Below are 27,548 nucleotides of genomic sequence, written 5' to 3' on the forward strand. Positions count from 1 at the left end.
TAAGGGAGGGGAGACTAGATACCTGAGACAGTATATAACTAAGGGAGGGGAAACTAGATACGTGAGACAGTATATAACTAAGGGAGGGGAGACTAGATACCTGAGACAGTATGTGACTAAGGGAGGGGAGACTAGATACCTGAGACAGTATGTGACTAAGGGAGGAGAGACTAGATACCTGAGACAGTATGTGACTAAGGGAGGAGAGACTAGATACCTGAGACAGTATGTGACTAAGGGAGGAGAGACTAGATACCTGAGACAGTATGTGACTAAGGGAGGAGAGACTAGATACCTGAGACAGTATGTGACTAAGGGAGGAGAGACTAGATACCTGAGACAGTATGTGACTAAGGGAGGAGAGACTAGATACCTGAGACAGTATGTGACTAAGGGAGGGGAGACTAGATACCTGAGACAGTATGTGACTAAGGGAGGAGAGACTAGATACCTGAGACAGTATGTGACTAAGGGAGGAGAGACTAGATACCTGAGACAGTATATAACTAAGGGAGGGGAGACTAGATACCTGAGACAGTATGTGACTAAGGGAGGGGAGACTAGATACCTGAGACAGTATGTGACTAAGGGAGGAGAGACTAGATACCTGAGACAGTATGTGACTAAGGGAGGGGAGACTAGATACCTGAGACAGTATATGACTAAGGGAGGGGAGACTAGATACCTGAGACAGTATGTAACTAAGGGAGGGGAGACTAGATACCTGAGACAGTATATAACTAAGGGAGGGGAGACTAGATACCTGAGACAGTATATAACTAAGGGAGGGGAGACTAGATACCTGAGACAGTATATAACTAAGGGAGGGGAGACTAGATACCTGAGACAGTATATAACTAAGGGAGGGGAGACTAGATACCTGAGACAGTATGTAACTAAGGGAGGGGAGACTAGATACCTGAGACAGTATGTAACTAAGGGAGGGGAGACTAGATACCTGAGACAGTATATAACTAAGGGAGGGGAGACTAGATACCTGAGACAGTATATAACTAAGGGAGGGGAGACTAGATACCTGAGACAGTATATAACTAAGGGAGGGGAGACTAGATACCTGAGACAGTATGTGACTAAGGGAGGGGAGACTAGATACCTGAGACAGTATGTGACTAAGGGAGGAGAGACTAGATACCTGAGACAGTATGTGACTAAGGGAGGGGAGACTAGATACCTGAGACAGTATGTAACTAAGGGAGGGGAGACTAGATACCTGAGACAGTATGTAACTAAGGGAGGAGAGACTAGATACCTGAGACAGTATGTGACTAAGGGAGGGGAGACTAGATACCTGAGACAGTATATAACTAAGGGAGGGGAGACTAGATACCTGAGACAGTATGTGACTAAGGGAGGGGAGACTAGATACCTGAGACAGTATGTGACTAAGGGAGGGGAGACTAGATACCTGAGACAGTATGTGACTAAGGGAGGGGAGACTAGATACCTGAGACAGTATATGACTAAGGGAGGAGAGACTAGATACCTGAGACAGTATGTGACTAAGGGAGGAGAGACTAGATACCTGAGACAGTATGTAACTAAGGGAGGAGAGACTAGATACCTGAGACAGTATGTGACTAAGGGAGGGGAGACTAGATACCTGAGACAGTATGTGACTAAGGGAGGAGAGACTAGATACCTGAGACAGTATGTGACTAAGGGAGGAGAGACTAGATACCTGAGACAGTATGTGACTAAGGGAGGGGAGACTAGATACCTGAGACAGTATGTGACTAAGGGAGGGGAGACTAGATACCTGAGACAGTATGTGACTAAGGGAGGGGAGACTAGATACCTGAGACAGTATGTGACTAAGGGAGGGGAGACTAGATACCTGAGACAGTATGTGACTAAGGGAGGGGAGACTAGATACCTGAGACAGTATATAACTAAGGGAGGGGAGACTAGATACCTGAGACAGTATGTAACTAAGGGAGGAGAGACTAGATACCTGAGACAGTATGTGACTAAGGGAGGGGAGACTAGATACCTGAGACAGTATATAACTAAGGGAGGGGAGACTAGATACCTGAGACAGTATATAACTAAGGGAGGGGAGACTAGATACCTGAGACAGTATATAACTAAGGGAGGGGAGACTAGATACCTGAGACAGTATGTGACTAAGGGAGGAGAGACTAGATACCTGAGACAGTATGTGACTAAGGGAGGAGAGACTAGATACCTGAGACAGTATGTGACTAAGGGAGGAGAGACTAGATACCTGAGACAGTATGTGACTAAGGGAGGAGAGACTAGATACCTGAGACAGTATATGACTAAGGGAGGAGAGACTAGATACCTGAGACAGTATGTGACTAAGGGAGGAGAGACTAGATACCTGAGACAGTATGTGACTAAGGGAGGGGAGACTAGATACCTGAGACAGTATATAACTAAGGGAGGGGAGACTAGATACCTGAGACAGTATGTGACTAAGGGAGGGGAGACTAGATACCTGAGACAGTATGTGACTAAGGGAGGAGAGACTAGATACCTGAGACAGTATGTGACTAAGGGAGGAGAGACTAGATACCTGAGACAGTATGTGACTAAGGGAGGAGAGACTAGATACCTGAGACAGTATGTGACTAAGGGAGGAGAGACTAGATACCTGAGACAGTATGTGACTAAGGGAGGGGAGACTAGATACCTGAGACAGTATATAACTAAGGGAGGGGAGACTAGATACCTGAGACAGTATGTAACTAAGGGAGGGGAGACTAGATACCTGAGACAGTATATAACTAAGGGAGGGGAGACTAGATACCTGAGACAGTATGTGACTAAGGGAGGAGAGACTAGATACCTGAGACAGTATGTGACTAAGGGAGGAGAGACTAGATACCTGAGACAGTATGTGACTAAGGGAGGAGAGACTAGATACCTGAGACAGTATGTGACTAAGGGAGGAGAGACTAGATACCTGAGACAGTATGTGACTAAGGGAGGAGAGACTAGATACCTGAGACAGTATGTGACTAAGGGAGGAGAGACTAGATACCTGAGACAGTATGTGACTAAGGGAGGAGAGACTAGATACCTGAGACAGTATGTGACTAAGGGAGGGGAGACTAGATACCTGAGACAGTATGTGACTAAGGGAGGGGAGACTAGATACCTGAGACAGTATGTAACTAAGGGAGGGGAGACTAGATACCTGAGACAGTATGTGACTAAGGGAGGGGAGACTAGATACCTGAGACAGTATGTGACTAAGGGAGGGGAGACTAGATACCTGAGACAGTATATAACTAAGGGAGGAGAGACTAGATACCTGAGACAGTATGTAACTAAGGGAGGGGAGACTAGATACCTGAGACAGTATATAACTAAGGGAGGGGAGACTAGATACCTGAGACAGTATATAACTAAGGGAGGGGAGACTAGATACCTGAGACAGTATATAACTAAGGGAGGGGAGACTAGATACCTGAGACAGTATATAACTAAGGGAGGGGAGACTAGATACCTGAGACAGTATGTAACTAAGGGAGGAGGAGACTAGATACCTGAGACAGTATGTGACTAAGGGAGGGGAGACTAGATACCTGAGACAGTATGTGACTAAGGGAGGAGAGACTAGATACCTGAGACAGTATGTGACTAAGGGAGGAGAGACTAGATACCTGAGACAGTATGTGACTAAGGGAGGAGAGACTAGATACCTGAGACAGTATGTGACTAAGGGAGGAGAGACTAGATACCTGAGACAGTATGTGACTAAGGGAGGAGAGACTAGATACCTGAGACAGTATATGACTAAGGGAGGAGAGACTAGATACCTGAGACAGTATGTGACTAAGGGAGGGGAGACTAGATACCTGAGACAGTATGTGACTAAGGGAGGAGAGACTAGATACCTGAGACAGTATGTGACTAAGGGAGGGGAGACTAGATACCTGAGACAGTATGTGACTAAGGGAGGAGAGACTAGATACCTGAGACAGTATGTGACTAAGGGAGGAGAGACTAGATACCTGAGACAGTATGTGACTAAGGGAGGAGAGACTAGATACCTGAGACAGTATGTGACTAAGGGAGGAGAGACTAGATACCTGAGACAGTATGTGACTAAGGGAGGAGAGACTAGATACCTGAGACAGTATGTGACTAAGGGAGGAGAGACTAGATACCTGAGACAGTATGTGACTAAGGGAGGAGAGACTAGATACCTGAGACAGTATGTGACTAAGGGAGGAGAGACTAGATACCTGAGACAGTATGTGACTAAGGGAGGAGAGACTAGATACCTGAGACAGTATGTGACTAAGGGAGGAGAGACTAGATACCTGAGACAGTATGTGACTAAGGGAGGGGAGACTAGATACCTGAGACAGTATGTGACTAAGGGAGGGGAGACTAGATACCTGAGACAGTATGTGACTAAGGGAGGGGAGACTAGATACCTGAGACAGTATGTGACTAAGGGAGGGGAGACTAGATACCTGAGACAGTATATAACTAAGGGAGGGGAGACTAGATACCTGAGACAGTATATAACTAAGGGAGGGGAGACTAGATACCTGAGACAGTATGTAACTAAGGGAGGGGAGACTAGATACCTGAGACAGTATGTGACTAAGGGAGGGGAGACTAGATACCTGAGACAGTATATAACTAAGGGAGGGGAGACTAGATACCTGAGACAGTATATAATTAAGGGAGGAGAGACTAGATACCTGAGACAGTATGTGACTAAGGGAGGGGAGACTAGATACCTGAGACAGTATATAACTAAAGGAGGGGAGACTAGATACCTGAGACAGTATGTAACTAAGGGAGGAGGGAGACTAGATACCTGAGACAGTATGTGACTAAGGGAGGGGAGACTAGATACCTGAGACAGTATATAACTAAGGGAGGGGAGACTAGATACCTGAGACAGTATGTAACTAAGGGAGGGGAGACTAGATACCTGAGACAGTATATAACTAAGGGAGGGGAGACTAGATACCTGAGACAGTATATAACTAAGGGAGGGGAGACTAGATACCTGAGACAGTATATAACTAAGGGAGGGGAGACTAGATACCTGAGACAGTATATAACTAAGGGAGGGGAGACTAGATACCTGAGACAGTATATAACTAAGGGAGGGGAGACTAGATACCTGAGACAGTATATAACTAAGGGAGGGGAGACTAGATACCTGAGACAGTATGTAACTAAGGGAGGGGAGACTAGATACCTGAGACAGTATGTGACTAAGGGAGGGGAGACTAGATACCTGAGACAGTATATCACTAAGGGAGGAGAGACTAGATACCTGAGACAGTATGTGACTAAGGGAGGAGAGACTAGATACCTGAGACAGTATGTGACTAAGGGAGGAGAGACTAGATACCTGAGACAGTATGTAACTAAGGGAGGGGAGACTAGATACCTGAGACAGTATGTGACTAAGGGAGGGGAGACTAGATACCTGAGACAGTATGTGACTAAGGGAGGGGAGACTAGATACCTGAGACAGTATGTGACTAAGGGAGGAGAGACTAGATACCTGAGACAGTATGTGACTAAGGGAGGGGAGACTAGATACCTGAGACAGTATGTGACTAAGGGAGGGGAGACTAGATACCTGAGACAGTATGTGACTAAGGGAGGGGAGACTAGATACCTGAGACAGTATGTGACTAAAGGAGGGGAGACTAGATACCTGAGACAGTATGTGACTAAGGGAGGGGAGACTAGATACCTGAGACAGTATATAACTAAAGGAGGGGAGACTAGATACCTGAGACAGTATGTAACTAAGGGAGGAGAGACTAGATACCTGAGACAGTATGTGACTAAGGGAGGGGAGACTAGATACCTGAGACAGTATATAACTAAGGGAGGGGAAACTAGATACGTGAGACAGTATATAATTAAGGGAGGGGAGACTAGATACCTGAGACAGTATATAACTAAGGGAGGGGAGACTAGATACCTGAGACAGTATGTGACTAAGGGAGGAGAGACTAGATACCTGAGACAGTATGTGACTAAGGGAGGAGAGACTAGATACCTGAGACAGTATGTGACTAAGGGAGGAGAGACTAGATACCTGAGACAGTATGTGACTAAGGGAGGAGAGACTAGATACCTGAGACAGTATGTGACTAAGGGAGGAGAGACTAGATACCTGAGACAGTATGTGACTAAGGGAGGAGAGACTAGATACCTGAGACAGTATGTGACTAAGGGAGGAGAGACTAGATACCTGAGACAGTATATAACTAAGGGAGGAGAGACTAGATACCTGAGACAGTATGTGACTAAGGGAGGGGAGACTAGATACCTGAGACAGTATGTGACTAAGGGAGGGGAGACTAGATACCTGAGACAGTATGTGACTAAGGGAGGGGAGACTAGATACCTGAGACAGTATGTGACTAAGGGAGGAGAGACTAGATACCTGAGACAGTATGTGACTAAGGGAGGAGAGACTAGATACCTGAGACAGTATGTGACTAAGGGAGGAGAGACTAGATACCTGAGACAGTATGTGACTAAGGGAGGAGAGACTAGATACCTGAGACAGTATGTGACTAAGGGAGGAGAGACTAGATACCTGAGACAGTATGTAACTAAGGGAGGAGAGACTAGATACCTGAGACAGTATGTGACTAAGGGAGGAGAGACTAGATACCTGAGACAGTATGTGACTAAGGGAGGAGAGACTAGATACCTGAGACAGTATGTGACTAAGGGAGGAGAGACTAGATACCTGAGACAGTATGTGACTAAGGGAGGAGAGACTAGATACCTGAGACAGTATGTGACTAAGGGAGGAGAGACTAGATACCTGAGACAGTATGTGACTAAGGGAGGAGAGACTAGATACCTGAGACAGTATGTGACTAAGGGAGGAGAGACTAGATACCTGAGACAGTATGTGACTAAGGGAGGGGAGACTAGATACCTGAGACAGTATATAACTAAGGGAGGGGAGACTAGATACCTGAGACAGTATGTAACTAAGGGAGGAGAGACTAGATACCTGAGACAGTATGTGACTAAGGGAGGAGAGACTAGATACCTGAGACAGTATGTGACTAAGGGAGGAGAGACTAGATACCTGAGACAGTATGTGACTAAGGGAGGAGAGACTAGATACCTGAGACAGTATGTGACTAAGGGAGGAGAGACTAGATACCTGAGACAGTATGTGACTAAGGGAGGGGAGACTAGATACCTGAGACAGTATATAACTAAGGGAGGGGAGACTAGATACCTGAGACAGTATGTAACTAAGGGAGGGGAGACTAGATACCTGAGACAGTATGTGACTAAGGGAGGGGAGACTAGATACCTGAGACAGTATATAACTAAGGGAGGGGAGACTAGATACCTGAGACAGTATATAACTAAGGGAGGGGAGACTAGATACCTGAGACAGTATGTGACTAAGGGAGGGGAGACTAGATACCTGAGACAGTATATAACTAAGGGAGGGGAGACTAGATACCTGAGACAGTATATAACTAAGGGAGGAGGAGACTAGATACCTGAGACAGTATGTGACTAAGGGAGGGGAGACTAGATACCTGAGACAGTATATAACTAAGGGAGGGGAGACTAGATACCTGAGACAGTATATAACTAAGGGAGGGGAGACTAGATACCTGAGACAGTATGTGACTAAGGGAGGGGAGACTAGATACCTGAGACAGTATGTAACTAAGGGAGGGGAGACTAGATACCTGAGACAGTATATAACTAAGGGAGGGGAGACTAGATACCTGAGACAGTATATAACTAAGGGAGGGGAGACTAGATACCTGAGACAGTATGTGACTAAGGGAGGAGAGACTAGATACCTGAGACAGTATGTGACTAAGGGAGGAGAGACTAGATACCTGAGACAGTATATAACTAAGGGAGGAGAGACTAGATACCTGAGACAGTATGTGACTAAGGGAGGAGAGACTAGATACCTGAGACAGTATGTGACTAAGGGAGGAGAGACTAGATACCTGAGACAGTATGTGACTAAGGGAGGAGAGACTAGATACCTGAGACAGTATGTGACTAAGGGAGGGGAGACTAGATACCTGAGACAGTATGTGACTAAGGGAGGAGAGACTAGATACCTGAGACAGTATGTAACTAAGGGAGGGGAGACTAGATACCTGAGACAGTATGTGACTAAGGGAGGGGAGACTAGATACCTGAGACAGTATGTGACTAAGGGAGGGGAGACTAGATACCTGAGACAGTATGTGACTAAGGGAGGGGAGACTAGATACCTGAGACAGTATATAACTAAGGGAGGGGAGACTAGATACCTGAGACAGTATATAACTAAGGGAGGGGAGACTAGATACCTGAGACAGTATGTAACTAAGGGAGGGGAGACTAGATACCTGAGACAGTATGTAACTAAGGGAGGGGAGACTAGATACCTGAGACAGTATATAACTAAGGGAGGGGAGACTAGATACCTGAGACAGTATATAACTAAGGGAGGGGAGACTAGATACCTGAGACAGTATGTAACTAAGGGAGGGGAGACTAGATACCTGAGACAGTATGTGACTAAGGGAGGGGAGACTAGATACCTGAGACAGTATGTGACTAAGGGAGGGGAGACTAGATACCTGAGACAGTATATAACTAAGGGAGGGGAGACTAGATACCTGAGACAGTATATAACTAAGGGAGGGGAGACTAGATACCTGAGACAGTATGTGACTAAGGGAGGGGAGACTAGATACCTGAGACAGTATGTGACTAAGGGAGGGGAGACTAGATACCTGAGACAGTATATAACTAAGGGAGGGGAGACTAGATACCTGAGACAGTATGTGACTAAGGGAGGGGAGACTAGATACCTGAGACAGTATGTGACTAAGGGAGGGGAGACTAGATACCTGAGACAGTATGTGACTAAGGGAGGGGAGACTAGATACCTGAGACAGTATGTGACTAAGGGAGGGGAGACTAGATACCTGAGACAGTATATAACTAAGGGAGGAGAGACTAGATACCTGAGACAGTATGTGACTAAGGGAGGGGAGACTAGATACCTGAGACAGTATGTGACTAAGGGAGGAGAGACTAGATACCTGAGACAGTATGTGACTAAGGGAGGAGAGACTAGATACCTGAGACAGTATGTGACTAAGGGAGGAGAGACTAGATACCTGAGACAGTATGTGACTAAGGGAGGAGAGACTAGATACCTGAGACAGTATGTGACTAAGGGAGGAGAGACTAGATACCTGAGACAGTATGTGACTAAGGGAGGGGAGACTAGATACCTGAGACAGTATGTGACTAAGGGAGGGGAGACTAGATACCTGAGACAGTATGTGACTAAGGGAGGGGAGACTAGATACCTGAGACAGTATATAACTAAGGGAGGAGAGACTAGATACCTGAGACAGTATATAACTAAGGGAGGGGAGACTAGATACCTGAGACAGTATGTAACTAAGGGAGGGGAGACTAGATACCTGAGACAGTATATAACTAAGGGAGGGGAGACTAGATACCTGAGACAGTATGTGACTAAGGGAGGGGAGACTAGATACCTGAGACAGTATATAACTAAGGGAGGGGAGACTAGATACCTGAGACAGTATGTGACTAAGGGAGGGGAGACTAGATACCTGAGACAGTATGTAACTAAGGGAGGGGAGACTAGATACCTGAGACAGTATGTAACTAAGGGAGGGGAGACTAGATACCTGAGACAGTATGTGACTAAGGGAGGGGAGACTAGATACCTGAGACAGTATATAACTAAGGGAGGGGAGACTAGATACCTGAGACAGTATGTGACTAAGGGAGGGGAGACTAGATACCTGAGACAGTATGTGACTAAGGGAGGGGAGACTAGATACCTGAGACAGTATGTGACTAAGGGAGGGGAGACTAGATACCTGAGACAGTATGTGACTAAGGGAGGGGAGACTAGATACCTGAGACAGTATGTGACTAAGGGAGGGGAGACTAGATACCTGAGACAGTATATAACTAAGGGAGGGGAGACTAGATACCTGAGACAGTATATAACTAAGGGAGGGGAGACTAGATACCTGAGACAGTATATAACTAAGGGAGGGGAGACTAGATACCTGAGACAGTATGTGACTAAGGGAGGGGAGACTAGATACCTGAGACAGTATGTAACTAAGGGAGGGGAGACTAGATACCTGAGACAGTATGTGACTAAGGGAGGAGAGACTAGATACCTGAGACAGTATGTGACTAAGGGAGGAGAGACTAGATACCTGAGACAGTATGTGACTAAGGGAGGAGAGACTAGATACCTGAGACAGTATGTGACTAAGGGAGGGGAGACTAGATACCTGAGACAGTATGTGACTAAGGGAGGGGAGACTAGATACCTGAGACAGTATATAACTAAGGGAGGGGAGACTAGATACCTGAGACAGTATGTGACTAAGGGAGGAGAGACTAGATACCTGAGACAGTATGTGACTAAGGGAGGGGAGACTAGATACCTGAGACAGTATATAACTAAGGGAGGGGAGACTAGATACCTGAGACAGTATGTGACTAAGGGAGGGGAGACTAGATACCTGAGACAGTATATAACTAAGGGAGGGGAGACTAGATACCTGAGACAGTATGTGACTAAGGGAGGGGAGACTAGATACCTGAGACAGTATGTGACTAAGGGAGGGGAGACTAGATACCTGAGACAGTATGTGACTAAGGGAGGGGAGACTAGATACCTGAGACAGTATATAACTAAGGGAGGGGAGACTAGATACCTGAGACAGTATATAACTAAGGGAGGGGAGACTAGATACCTGAGACAGTATGTAACTAAGGGAGGAGAGACTAGATACCTGAGACAGTATGTGACTAAGGGAGGAGAGACTAGATACCTGAGACAGTATGTGACTAAGGGAGGGGAGACTAGATACCTGAGACAGTATGTGACTAAGGGAGGAGAGACTAGATACCTGAGACAGTATGTGACTAAGGGAGGGGAGACTAGATACCTGAGACAGTATATAACTAAGGGAGGGGAGACTAGATACCTGAGACAGTATGTGACTAAGGGAGGAGAGACTAGATACCTGAGACAGTATGTGACTAAGGGAGGGGAGACTAGATACCTGAGACAGTATATAACTAAGGGAGGGGAGACTAGATACCTGAGACAGTATGTGACTAAGGGAGGGGAGACTAGATACCTGAGACAGTATATAACTAAGGGAGGGGAGACTAGATACCTGAGACAGTATATAACTAAGGGAGGGGAGACTAGATACCTGAGACAGTATATAACTAAGGGAGGGGAGACTAGATACCTGAGACAGTATGTAACTAAGGGAGGGGAGACTAGATACCTGAGACAGTATGTAACTAAGGGAGGGGAGACTAGATACCTGAGACAGTATATAACTAAGGGAGGGGAGACTAGATACCTGAGACAGTATGTAACTAAGGGAGGGGAGACTAGATACCTGAGACAGTATATAACTAAGGGAGGGGAGACTAGATACCTGAGACAGTATATAACTAAGGGAGGGGAGACTAGATACCTGAGACAGTATGTGACTAAGGGAGGGGAGACTAGATACCTGAGACAGTATATAACTAAGGGAGGGGAGACTAGATACCTGAGACAGTATATAACTAAGGGAGGGGAGACTAGATACCTGAGACAGTATATAACTAAGGGAGGGGAGACTAGATACCTGAGACAGTATGTGACTAAGGGAGGAGAGACTAGATACCTGAGACAGTATGTGACTAAGGGAGGAGAGACTAGATACCTGAGACAGTATGTGACTAAGGGAGGAGAGACTAGATACCTGAGACAGTATGTGACTAAGGGAGGAGAGACTAGATACCTGAGACAGTATGTGACTAAGGGAGGAGAGACTAGATACCTGAGACAGTATGTGACTAAGGGAGGAGAGACTAGATACCTGAGACAGTATGTGACTAAGGGAGGAGAGACTAGATACCTGAGACAGTATGTGACTAAGGGAGGGGAGACTAGATACCTGAGACAGTATGTGACTAAGGGAGGGGAGACTAGATACCTGAGACAGTATGTGACTAAGGGAGGAGAGACTAGATACCTGAGACAGTATGTGACTAAGGGAGGGGAGACTAGATACCTGAGACAGTATGTGACTAAGGGAGGGGAGACTAGATACCTGAGACAGTATGTGACTAAGGGAGGGGAGACTAGATACCTGAGACAGTATGTAACTAAGGGAGGAGAGACTAGATACCTGAGACAGTATGTGACTAAGGGAGGGGAGACTAGATACCTGAGACAGTATATAACTAAGGGAGGGGAGACTAGATACCTGAGACAGTATATAACTAAGGGAGGAGAGACTAGATACCTGAGACAGTATGTGACTAAGGGAGGGGAGACTAGATACCTGAGACAGTATGTAACTAAGGGAGGGGAGACTAGATACCTGAGACAGTATGTAACTAAGGGAGGAGAGACTAGATACCTGAGACAGTATGTGACTAAGGGAGGAGAGACTAGATACCTGAGACAGTATATAACTAAGGGAGGAGAGACTAGATACCTGAGACAGTATGTGACTAAGGGAGGAGAGACTAGATACCTGAGACAGTATGTGACTAAGGGAGGGGAGACTAGATACCTGAGACAGTATGTGACTAAGGGAGGGGAGACTAGATACCTGAGACAGTATGTGACTAAGGGAGGGGAGACTAGATACCTGAGACAGTATATAACTAAGGGAGGGGAGACTAGATACCTGAGACAGTATGTAACTAAGGGAGGGGAGACTAGATACCTGAGACAGTATGTGACTAAGGGAGGGGAGACTAGATACCTGAGACAGTATATAACTAAGGGAGGGGAGACTAGATACCTGAGACAGTATGTAACTAAGGGAGGGGAGACTAGATACCTGAGACAGTATGTAACTAAGGGAGGGGAGACTAGATACCTGAGACAGTATGTAACTAAGGGAGGGGAGACTAGATACCTGAGACAGTATGTGACTAAGGGAGGGGAGACTAGATACCTGAGACAGTATATAACTAAGGGAGGGGAGACTAGATACCTGAGACAGTATATAACTAAGGGAGGAGAGACTAGATACCTGAGACAGTATGTGACTAAGGGAGGAGAGACTAGATACCTGAGACAGTATGTGACTAAGGGAGGGGAGACTAGATACCTGAGACAGTATATAACTAAGGGAGGGGAGACTAGATACCTGAGACAGTATGTGACTAAGGGAGGGGAGACTAGATACCTGAGACAGTATATAACTAAGGGAGGGGAGACTAGATACCTGAGACAGTATATAACTAAGGGAGGAGAGACTAGATACCTGAGACAGTATATAACTAAGGGAGGGGAGACTAGATACCTGAGACAGTATATAACTAAGGGAGGGGAGACTAGATACCTGAGACAGTATGTAACTAAGGGAGGGGAGACTAGATACCTGAGACAGTATGTGACTAAGGGAGGGGAGACTAGATACCTGAGACAGTATATAACTAAGGGAGGGGAGACTAGATACCTGAGACAGTATATAACTAAGGGAGGGGAGACTAGATACCTGAGACAGTATGTAACTAAGGGAGGGGAGACTAGATACCTGAGACAGTATGTAACTAAGGGAGGGGAGACTAGATACCTGAGACAGTATATAACTAAGGGAGGGGAGACTAGATACCTGAGACAGTATATAACTAAGGGAGGGGAGACTAGATACCTGAGACAGTATGTGACTAAGGGAGGGGAGACTAGATACCTGAGACAGTATATAACTAAGGGAGGGGAGACTAGATACCTGAGACAGTATGTGACTAAGGGAGGGGAGACTAGATACCTGAGACAGTATGTGACTAAGGGAGGGGAGACTAGATACCTGAGACAGTATGTGACTAAGGGAGGGGAGACTAGATACCTGAGACAGTATATAACTAAGGGAGGGGAGACTAGATACCTGAGACAGTATGTAACTAAGGGAGGGGAGACTAGATACCTGAGACAGTATGTGACTAAGGGAGGGGAGACTAGATACCTGAGACAGTATATAACTAAGGGAGGGGAGACTAGATACCTGAGACAGTATGTGACTAAGGGAGGGGAGACTAGATACCTGAGACAGTATATAACTAAGGGAGGGGAGACTAGATACCTGAGACAGTATATAACTAAGGGAGGGGAGACTAGATACCTGAGACAGTATATAACTAAGGGAGGGGAGACTAGATACCTGAGACAGTATGTGACTAAGGGAGGGGAGACTAGATACCTGAGACAGTATATAACTAAGGGAGGGGAGACTAGATACCTGAGACAGTATATAACTAAGGGAGGGGAGACTAGATACCTGAGACAGTATATAACTAAGGGAGGGGAGACTAGATACCTGAGACAGTATGTGACTAAGGGAGGAGAGACTAGATACCTGAGACAGTATGTGACTAAGGGAGGGGAGACTAGATACCTGAGACAGTATGTGACTAAGGGAGGAGAGACTAGATACCTGAGACAGTATGTGACTAAGGGAGGAGAGACTAGATACCTGAGACAGTATGTAACTAAGGGAGGGGAGACTAGATACCTGAGACAGTATGTGACTAAGGGAGGGGAGACTAGATACCTGAGACAGTATGTGACTAAGGGAGGGGAGACTAGATACCTGAGACAGTATGTGACTAAGGGAGGAGAGACTAGATACCTGAGACAGTATGTAACTAAGGGAGGGGAGACTAGATACCTGAGACAGTATATAACTAAGGGAGGGGAGACTAGATACCTGAGACAGTATGTAACTAAGGGAGGGGAGACTAGATACCTGAGACAGTATGTGACTAAGGGAGGGGAGACTAGATACCTGAGACAGTATATAACTAAGGGAGGGGAGACTAGATACCTGAGACAGTATATAACTAAGGGAGGGGAGACTAGATACCTGAGACAGTATGTAACTAAGGGAGGGGAGACTAGATACCTGAGACAGTATGTAACTAAGGGAGGGGAGACTAGATACCTGAGACAGTATATAACTAAGGGAGGGGAGACTAGATACCTGAGACAGTATATAACTAAGGGAGGGGAGACTAGATACCTGAGACAGTATGTGACTAAGGGAGGGGAGACTAGATACCTGAGACAGTATATAACTAAGGGAGGGGAGACTAGATACCTGAGACAGTATGTGACTAAGGGAGGGGAGACTAGATACCTGAGACAGTATGTGACTAAGGGAGGGGAGACTAGATACCTGAGACAGTATGTGACTAAGGGAGGGGAGACTAGATACCTGAGACAGTATATAACTAAGGGAGGGGAGACTAGATACCTGAGACAGTATGTAACTAAGGGAGGGGAGACTAGATACCTGAGACAGTATATAACTAAGGGAGGGGAGACTAGATACCTGAGACAGTATGTGACTAAGGGAGGGGAGACTAGATACCTGAGACAGTATGTAACTAAGGGAGGGGAGACTAGATACCTGAGACAGTATGTGACTAAGGGAGGGGAGACTAGATACCTGAGACAGTATATAACTAAGGGAGGGGAGACTAGATACCTGAGACAGTATGTGACTAAGGGAGGGGAGACTAGATACCTGAGACAGTATGTGACTAAGGGAGGGGAGACTAGATACCTGAGACAGTATGTGACTAAGGGAGGGGAGACTAGATACCTGAGACAGTATATAACTAAGGGAGGGGAGACTAGATACCTGAGACAGTATGTGACTAAGGGAGGAGAGACTAGATACCTGAGACAGTATGTGACTAAGGGAGGGGAGACTAGATACCTGAGACAGTATGTAACTAAGGGAGGGGAGACTAGATACCTGAGACAGTATATAACTAAGGGAGGGGAGACTAGATACCTGAGACAGTATATAACTAAGGGAGGGGAGACTAGATACCTGAGACAGTATGTGACTAAGGGAGGGGAGACTAGATACCTGAGACAGTATGTGACTAAGGGAGGGGAGACTAGATACCTGAGACAGTATGTGACTAAGGGAGGGGAGACTAGATACCTGAGACAGTATATAACTAAGGGAGGGGAGACTAGATACCTGAGACAGTATATAACTAAGGGAGGGGAGACTAGATACCTGAGACAGTATGTAACTAAGGGAGGGGAGACTAGATACCTGAGACAGTATGTAACTAAGGGAGGGGAGACTAGATACCTGAGACAGTATATAACTAAGGGAGGGGAGACTAGATACCTGAGACAGTATATAACTAAGGGAGGGGAGACTAGATACCTGAGACAGTATGTGACTAAGGGAGGGGAGACTAGATACCTGAGACAGTATATAACTAAGGGAGGGGAGACTAGATACCTGAGACAGTATGTGACTAAGGGAGGGGAGACTAGATACCTGAGACAGTATATAACTAAGGGAGGGGAGACTAGATACCTGAGACAGTATGTGACTAAGGGAGGGGAGACTAGATACCTGAGACAGTATATAACTAAGGGAGGGGAGACTAGATACCTGAGACAGTATATAACTAAGGGAGGGGAGACTAGATACCTGAGACAGTATATAACTAAGGGAGGGGAGACTAGATACCTGAGACAGTATATAACTAAGGGAGGGGAGACTAGATACCTGAGACAGTATATAACTAAGGGAGGGGAGACTAGATACCTGAGACAGTATATAACTAAGGGAGGGGAGACTAGATACCTGAGACAGTATATAACTAAGGGAGGGGAGACTAGATACCTGAGACAGTATGTGACTAAGGGAGGGGAGACTAGATACCTGAGACAGTATATAACTAAGGGAGGGGAGACTAGATACCTGAGACAGTATGTGACTAAGGGAGGGGAGACTAGATACCTGAGACAGTATATAACTAAGGGAGGGGAGACTAGATACCTGAGACAGTATGTGACTAAGGGAGGGGAGACTAGATACCTGAGACAGTATATAACTAAGGGAGGGGAGACTAGATACCTGAGACAGTATGTGACTAAGGGAGGAGAGACTAGATACCTGAGACAGTATGTGACTAAGGGAGGAGAGACTAGATACCTGAGACAGTATATAACTAAGGGAGGGGAGACTAGATACCTGAGACAGTATATAACTAAGGGAGGGGAGACTAGATACCTGAGACAGTATGTGACTAAGGGAGGGGAGACTAGATACCTGAGACAGTATGTGACTAAGGGAGGGGAGACTAGATACCTGAGACAGTATGTGACTAAGGGAGGGGAGACTAGATACCTGAGACAGTATATAACTAAGGGAGGGGAGACTAGATACCTGAGACAGTATGTAACTAAGGGAGGGGAGACTAGATACCTGAGACAGTATGTGACTAAGGGAGGGGAGACTAGATACCTGAGACAGTATATAACTAAGGGAGGGGAGACTAGATACCTGAGACAGTATATAACTAAGGGAGGGGAGACTAGATACCTGAGACAGTATGTGACTAAGGGAGGGGAGACTAGATACCTGAGACAGTATGTAACTAAGGGAGGGGAGACTAGATACCTGAGACAGTATGTGACTAAGGGAGGGGAGAATAGATACCTGAGACAGTATATAACTAAGGGAGGGGAGACTAGATACCTGAGACAGTATGTGACTAAGGGAGGGGAGACTAGATACCTGAGACAGTATATAACTAAGGGAGGGGAGACTAGATACCTGAGACAGTATGTGACTAAGGGAGGGGAGACTAGATACCTGAGACAGTATGTGACTAAGGGAGGGGAGACTAGTTACCTGAGACAGTATGTGACTAAGGGAGGGGAGACTAGATACCTGAGACAGTATATAACTAAGGGAGGGGAGACTAGATACCTGAGACAGTATATAACTAAGGGAGGGGAGACTAGATACCTGAGACAGTATATAACTAAGGGAGGGGAGACTAGATACCTGAGACAGTATATAACTAAGGGAGGGGAGACTAGATACCTGAGACAGTATATAACTAAGGGAGGGGAGACTAGATACCTGAGACAGTATATAACTAAGGGAGGGGAGACTAGATACCTGAGACAGTATGTAACTAAGGGAGGGGAGACTAGATACCTGAGACAGTATATAACTAAGGGAGGGGAGACTAGATACCTGAGACAGTATGTGACTAAGGGAGGGGAGACTAGATACCTGAGACAGTATATAACTAAGGGAGGGGAGACTAGATACCTGAGACAGTATGTGACTAAGGGAGGAGCGACTAGATACCTGAGACAGTATGTGACTAAGGGAGGGGGGACTAGATACCTGAGACAGTATATAACTAAGGGAGGGGAGACTAGATACCTGAGACAGTATGTGACTAAGGGAGGAGAGACTAGATACCTGAGACAGTATATAACTAAGGGAGGGGAGACTAGATACCTGAGACAGTATATAACTAAGCGAGGGAAGACTAGATACCTGAGACAGTATGTGACTGAGGGAGGGGAGACTAGATACCTGAGACAGTATATAACTAAGGGAGGAGAGACTAGATACCTGAGACAGTATATAACTAAGGGAGGGGAGAATAGATACCTGAGACAGTATATAACTAAGGGAGGGGAGAATAGATACCTGAGACAGTATATAACTAAGGGAGGGGAGACTAGATTCCTGAGACAGTATGTGACTAAGGGAGGGGAAATAGATACCTGAGACAGTATATAACTAAGGGAGGGGAGACTAGATACCTGAGACAGTATATAACTAAGGGAGGGGAGACTAGATACCTGAGACAGTATGTAACTAAGGGAGGGGTGACTAGATACCTGAGACAGCATGTAACTAAGGGAGGGGAGACTAGAAACCTGAGACAGTATATAATTAAGGGAGGGGAGAATAGATACCTGTGACAGTATATAACTAATGGAGGGGAGACTAGATACCTGAGAGTATGTGACTAAGGGAGGGGAGAATAGATACCTGAGACAGTATATAACTAAGGGAGGGGAGACTAGATACCTGAGACAGTATGTGACTAAGGGAGGGGAGACTAGTTACCTGAGACAGTATGTGACTAAGGGAGGGGAGACTAGATACCTGAGACAGTATATAACTAAGGGAGGGGAGACTAGTTACCTGAGACAGTATATAACTAAGGGAGGGGAGACTAGATACCTGAGACAGTATATCACTAAGGGAGGGGAGACTAGATACCTGAGACAGTACTTGACTAAGGGAGGGAAGACTAGATACCTGAGACAGTATATAACTAAGGGAGGGGAGACTAGATACCTGAGACAGTATGTGACTATTGGAGGGGTGACTAGATACCTGAGACAGTATATAACTAAGGGAGAGAGGACTAGATACCTGAGACAGTACGTGACTAACGGAGGGGAGACTAGATACCTTAGACAGTACGTGACTAATGGAGGGGAGACTAGATACCTGAAACAGTATGTGACTAAGGGAGAGGAGACTTGATACCTGAGACAGTATATAATTAAGGGAGGGGAGACTAGATACCTGAGACAGTACGTGACTAAGGGAGGAGAGACCAGATACCTGAGACAGTATGTAACTAAGGGAGGGGAGAATAGATACCTGAGACAGTATATAATTAAGGGAAGGGAGACTTGATACCTGAGACAGTATATAACTAAGGGAGGGGGGACTAGATACCTGAGACAGTATATAACTAAGGGAGGGGAAACTAGATACCTGAGACAGTATGTGACTAAGGGATGGGAAACTAGGTACCTGAGACAGTACGTGACTAAGGGAGGGGAGACTAGATACCTGAGACAGTATATAACTAAGGGAGGGGAGACTAGTTACCTGAGACAGTATGTAACTAAGGGAGGGGAGACTAGATACCAGAGACAGTATATAACTAAGGGAGGGGAGACTAGATACCTGAGACAGGACGTGACTAAGGGATGGGAGACTAGATACCTGAGAGAGTATGTGACTAAGGGAGGGGAGACTAGATACCTGAGACAGTATGTAACTAAGGGAGGGGAGACTAGTTACCTGAGACAGTATATAACTAAGGGAGGGGAGACTAGATACCTGAGACTGTATATAATTAAGGGAGGGGAGACTAGATACCTGAGACAGTATGTGACTAAGGGAGGAGAGACTAGATACCTGAGACACTATATAACTAAGGGAGGGGAGACTAGATACCTGAGACAGTATATAACTAAGCGAGGGAAGACTAGATACCTGAGACAGTATGTGACTGAGGGAGGGGAGACTAGATACCTGAGACAGTATATAACTAAGGGAGGAGAGACTAGATACCTGAGACAGTATATAACTAAGGGAGGGGAGAATAGATACCTGAGACAGTATATAACTAAGGGAGGGGAGAATAGATACCTGAGACAGTATATAACTAAGGGAGGGGAGACTAGATTCCTGAGACAGTATGTGACTAAGGGAGGGGAGAATAGATACCTGAGACAGTATATAACTAAGGGAGGGGAGACTAGATACCTGAGACAGTATATAACTAAGGGAGGGGAGACTAGATACCTGAGACAGTATGTAACTAAGGGAGGGATGACTAGATACCTGAGACAGTATGTAACTAAGGGAGGGGAGACTAGATACCTGAGACAGTATATAATTAAGGGAGGGGAGAATAGATACCTGTGACAGTATATAACTAATGGAGGGGAGACTAGATACCTGAGACAGTATGTGACTAAGGGAGGGGAGAATAGATACCTGAGACAGTATATAACTAAGGGAGGGGAGACTAGATACCTGAGATCTGATGTAACTAAGGGAGGGTAGACTAGATACCTGAGACAGCATGTAACTAAGGGAGGGGAGACTAGTTACCTGAGACAGTATATAACTAAGGGAGGGGAGACTAGATACCTGAGACAGTATATAATTAAGGGAGGGGAGAATAGATACCTGTGACAGTATATAACTAATGGAGGGGAGACTAGATACCTGATACAGTATGTGACTAAGGGAGGGGAGAATAGATACCTGAGACAGTATATAACTAAGGGAGGGGAGACTAGATACCTGAGACAGTATATAACTAAGGGAGGGGAGACTAGATACCTGAGACAGTATATAACTAAGGGAGGGGAGACTAGATACCTGAGACAGTATGTGACTAAGGGAGGGGAGACTAGATACCTGAGACAGAATGTGACTAAGGGAGGGGAGACTAGATACATGAGACAGTATGTGACTAAGGGAGGGGAGACTAGATACCTGAGACAGTATATAATTAAGGGACGGAAGACTAGATACCTGAGACAGTATATAACTAAGGGAGGGGGGACTAGATACCTGAGACAGTATGTGACTAAGGGAGGGGAGACTAGATACCTGAGACAGTATGTAACTAAGGGAGGGGAGACTAGATACCTGAGACAGTATGTGACTAAGGGAGGGGTGACTAGTTACCTGAGACAGTATATAACTAAGGGAGGGGAGACTAGATACCTGAGACAGTATGTGACTAAGGGAGGGGAGACTAGATACCTGAGACAGTATATAACTAAGGGAGGGGAGACTAGATACCTGAGACAGTATGTGACTAAGGGAGGGGAGACTAGATACCTGAGACAGTATGTGACTAAGGGAGGGGAGACTAGATACCTGAGACAGAATGTGACTAAGGGAGGGGAGACTAGATACATGAGACAGTATGTGACTAAGGGAGGGGAGACTAGATACCTGAGACAGTATATAACTAAGGGACGGGAGACTAGATACCTGAGACAGTATGTGACTAAGGGAGGGGAGACTAGATACCTGAGACAGTATGTGACTAAGGGAGGGGAGACTAGATACCTGACGACAGTATGTAGACTAAGGGAGGGGTGACTAGTTACCTGAGACAGTATATAACTAAGGGAGGGGAGACTAGATACCTGAGACAGTATATAACTAAGGGAGGGGAGACTAGATACCTGAGACAGTACATAACTAAGGGAGGGGAGACTAGTTACCTGAGACAGTATATAACTAAGGGAGGGGAGACTAGATACCTGAGACAGTATGTGACTAAGGGAGGAGAGACTAGATACCTGAGACAGTATATAACTAAGGGAGGATAGACTAGATACCTGAGACAGTATATAACTTATGGAGGAGAGACTAGATACCTGAGACAGTATATAACTAAGGGAGAGGAGACTAGATACCTGAGACAGTATGTGACTGAGGGAGGGGAGACTAGATACCTGAGACAGTATGTGACTAAGGGAGGAGAGACTAGATACCTGAGACAGTATGTGACTAAGGGAGGAGAGACTAGATACCTGAGACAGTATGTGACTAAGGGAGGAGAGACTAGATACCTGAGACAGTATGTGACTAAGGGAGGAGAGACTAGATACCTGAGACAGTATGTGACTAAGGGAGGAGAGACTAGATACCTGAGACAGTATATAACTAAGGGAGGAGAGACTAGATACCTGAGACAGTATGTGACTAAGGGAGGAGTGACTAGATACCTGAGACAGTATGTGACTAAGGGAGGAGAGACTAGATACCTGAGGCAGTATGTGACTAAGGGAGGAGAGACTAGATACCTGAGACAGTATGTGACTAAGGGAGGAGAGACTAGATACCTGAGACAGTATATAACTAAGGGAGGAGAGACTAGATACCTGAGACAGTATGTGACTAAGGGAGGAGAGACTAGATACCTGAGACAGTATGTGACTAAGGGAGGAGAGACTAGATACCTGAGACAGTATGTGACTAAGGGAGGAGAGACTAGATACCTGAGACAGTATGTGACTAAGGGAGGAGAGACTAGATACCTGAGACAGTATGTGACTAAGGGAGGAGAGACTAGATACCTGAGACAGTATGTGACTAAGGGAGGAGAGACTAGATACCTGAGACAGTATGTGACTAAGGGAGAAGAGACTAGATACCTGAGACAGTATGTGACTAAGGGAGCGGAGACTAGATACATGAGACAGTATGTGACTAAGGGAGGGTAGACTCGATACCTGAGACAGTATGTGACTAAGGGAGGGGAGACTAGATACCTGAGACAGTATGTGACTAAAGGAGGGGAGACTAGATACCTGAGACAGTATATAACTAAGGGAGGGGAAACTAGATACGTGAGACAGTATATAACTAAAGGAGGGGAGACTAGATACCTGAGACAGTATGTAACTAAGGGAGGAGGGAGACTAGATACCTGAGACAGTATGTGACTAAGGGAGGGGAGACTAGATACCTGAGACAGTATATAACTAAGGGAGGGGAAACTAGATACGTGAGACAGTATATAATTAAGGGAGGAGAGACTAGATACCTGAGACAGTATGTGACTAAGGGAGGGGAGACTAGATACCTGAGACAGTATATAACTAAGGGAGGGGAGACTAGATAACTGAGACAGTATATAACTAAGGGAGGGGAGACTAGATACCTGAGACAGTATATAACTAAGGGAGGGGAGACTAGATACCTGAGACAGTATATAACTAAGGGAGGGAGACTAGATACCTGAGACAGTATGTGACTAAGGGAGGGGAGACTAGATACCTGAGACAGTATATAACTAAGGGAGGGGAGACTAGATACCTGAGACAGTATATAACTAAGGGAGGGGGGACTAGATACCTGAGACAGTATATAACTAAGGGAGGGGAGACTAGATACCTGAGACAGTATATAACTAAGGGAGGGGAGACTAGATACCTGAGACAGTATATAACTAAGGGAGGGGAGACTAGATACCTGAGACAGTATATAACTAAGGGAGGGGAGACTAGATACCTGAGACAGTATATAACTAAGGGAGGGGAGACTAGATACCTGAGACAGTATATAACTAAGGGAGGAGAGACTAGATACCTGAGACAGTATATAACTAAGGGAGGGGAGACTAGATACCTGAGACAGTATGTGACTAAGGGAGGAGCGACTAGATACCTGAGACAGTATGTGACTAAGGGAGGGGGGACTAGATACCTGAGACAGTATATAACTAAGGGAGGGGAGACTAGATACCTGAGACAGTATGTGACTAAGGGAGGAGAGACTAGATACCTGAGACAGTATATAACTAAGGGAGGGGAGACTAGATACCTGAGACAGTATATAACTAAGCGAGGGAAGACTAGATACCTGAGACAGTATGTGACTGAGGGAGGGGAGACTAGATACCTGAGACAGTATATAACTAAGGGAGGAGAGACTAGATACCTGAGACAGTATATAACTAAGGGAGGGGAGACTAGATACCTGAGACAGTATATAACTAAGGGAGGGGAGACTAGATACCTGAGATAGGATGTAACTAAGGGAGGGTAGACTAGATACCTGAGACAGCATGTAACTAAGGGAGGGGAGACTAGTTACCTGAGACAGTATATAACTAAGGGAGGGGAGACTAGATACCTGTGACATATATAACTAATGGAGGGGAGACTAGATACCTGATACAGTATGTGACTAAGGGAGGAGAGACTAGATACCTGAGACAGTATATAACTTATGGAGGAGAGACTAGATACCTGAGACAGTATATAACTAAGGGAGAGGAGACTAGATACCTGAGACAGTATGTGACTGAGGGAGGGGAGACTAGATACCTGAGACAGTATGTGACTAAGGGAGGAGAGACTAGATACCTGAGACAGTATGTGACTAAGGGAGGAGAGACTAGATACCTGAGACAGTATGTGACTAAGGGAGGAGAGACTAGATACCTGAGACAGTATGTGACTAAGGGAGGAGAGACTAGATACCTGAGACAGTATGTGACTAAGGGAGGAGAGACTAGATACCTGAGACAGTATATAACTAAGGGAGGAGAGACTAGATACCTGAGACAGTATGTGACTAAGGGAGGAGTGACTAGATACCTGAGACAGTTTGTGACTAAGGGAGGAGAGACTAGATACCTGAGACAGTATGTGACTAAGGGAGGAGAGACTAGATACCTGAGACATTATGTGACTAAGGGAGGAGAGACTAGATACCTGAGACAGTATATAACTAAGGGAGGAGAGACTAGATACCTGAGACAGTATGTGACTAAGGGAGGAGAGACTAGATACCTGAGACAGTATGTGACTAAGGGAGGAGAGACTAGATACCTGAGACAGTATGTGACTAAGGGAGGAGGGACTAGATACCTGAGACAGTATGTGACTAAGGGAGGAGAGACTAGATACCTGAGACAGTATGTGACTAAGGGAGCGGAGACTAGATACATGAGACAGTATGTGACTAAGGGAGGGTAGACTCGATACCTGAGACAGTATGTGACTAAGGGAGGGGAGACTAGATACCTGAGACAGTATGTGACTAAAGGAGGGGAGACTAGATACCTGAGACAGTATATAACTAAGGGAGGGGAAACTAGATACGTGAGACAGTATATAACTAAAGGAGGGGAGACTAGATACCTGAGACAGTATGTAACTAAGGGAGGAGGGAGACTAGATACCTGAGACAGTATGTGACTAAGGGAGGGGAGACTAGATACCTGAGACAGTATATAACTAAGGGAGGGGAAACTAGATACGTGAGACAGTATATAATTAAGGGAGGAGAGACTAGATACCTGAGACAGTATGTGACTAAGGGAGGGGAGACTAGATAACTGAGACAGTATATAACTAAGGGAGGGGAGACTAGATACCTGAGACAGTATATAACTAAGGGAGGGGAGACTAGATACCTGAGACAGTATATAACTAAGGGAGGGAGACTAGATACCTGAGACAGTATGTGACTAAGGGAGGGGAGACTAGATACCTGAGACAGTATATAACTAAGGGAGGGGAGACTAGATACCTGAGACAGTATATAACTAAGGGAGGGGAGACTAGATACCTGAGACAGTATATAACTAAGGGAGGGGAGACTAGATACCTGAGACAGTATATAACTAAGGGAGGGGAGACTAGATACCTGAGACAGTATATAACTAAGGGAGGGGAGACTAGATACCTGAGACAGTATGTGACTAAGGGAGGGGAGACTAGATACCTGAGACAGTATATAACTAAGGGAGGGGAGACTAGATACCTGAGACAGTATATAACTAAGGGAGGGGAGACTAGATACCTGAGACAGTATGTGACTAAGGGAGGGGAGACTAGATACCTGAGACAGTATATAACTAAGGGAGGGGAGACTAGATACCTGAGACAGTATATAACTAAGGGAGGGGAGACTAGATACCTGAGACAGTATATAACTAAGGGAGGGAGACTAGATACCTGAGACAGTATATGACTAAGGGAGGGGAGACTAGATACCTGAGACAGTATATAACTAAGGGAGGGAGACTAGATACCTGAGACAGTATGTGACTAAGGGAGGGAGACTAGATACCTGAGACAGTATATAACTAAGGGAGGGGAGACTAGATACCTGAGACAGTATATAACTAAGGGAGGGGAGACTAGATACCTGAGACAGTATATAACTAAGGGAGGGGAGACTAGATACCTGAGACAGTATATAACTAAGGGAGGGGAGACTAGATACCTGAGACAGTATATAACTAAGGGAGGGGAGACTAGATACCTGAGACAGTATATAACTAAGGGAGGAGAGACTAGATACCTGAGACAGTATATAACTAAGGGAGGGGAGACTAGATACCTGAGACAGTATGTGACTAAGGGAGGAGCGACTAGATACCTGAGACAGTATGTGACTAAGGGAGGGGGGACTAGATACCTGAGACAGTATATAACTAAGGGAGGGGAGACTAGATACCTGAGACAGTATGTGACTAAGGGAGGAGAGACTAGATACCTGAGACAGTATATAACTAAGGGAGGGGAGACTAGATACCTGAGACAGTATATAACTAAGCGAGGGAAGACTAGATACCTGAGACAGTATGTGACTGAGGGAGGGGAGACTAGATACCTGAGACAGTATATAACTAAGGGAGGAGAGACTAGATACCTGAGACAGTATATAACTAAGGGAGGGGAGACTAGATACCTGAGACAGGATGTAACTAAGGGAGGGTAGACTAGATACCTGAGACAGCATGTAACTAAGGGAGGGGAGACTAGTTACCTGAGACAGTATATAACTAAGGGAGGGGAGACTAGATACCTGTGACATATATAACTAATGGAGGGGAGACTAGATACCTGATACAGTATGTGACTAAGGGAGGAGAGACTAGATACCTGAGACAGTATATAACTTATGGAGGAGAGACTAGATACCTGAGACAGTATATAACTAAGGGAGAGGAGACTAGATACCTGAGACAGTATGTGACTGAGGGAGGGGAGACTAGATACCTGAGACAGTATGTGACTAAGGGAGGAGAGACTAGATACCTGAGACAGTATGTGACTAAGGGAGGAGAGACTAGATACCTGAGACAGTATGTGACTAAGGGAGGAGAGACTAGATACCTGAGACAGTATGTGACTAAGGGAGGAGGGACTAGATACCTGAGACGAGGCTGGGGGGGACTAGCCTGGCAGACTAAGGGAGGAGAGACTAGATACCTGAGACAGTATGTGACTAAGGGAGGAGAGACTAGATACCTGAGACAGTATGTGACTAAGGGAGGAGGGACTAGATACCTGAGACAGTATGTGACTAAGGGAGGAGAGACTAGATACCTGAGACAGTATG

This window comes from Salmo salar, chromosome 26, assembly GCF_965601325.2.
Source record: "Salmo salar chromosome 26, fSalSal1, whole genome shotgun sequence".
NCBI lineage: Eukaryota > Metazoa > Chordata > Actinopteri > Salmoniformes > Salmonidae > Salmo > Salmo salar.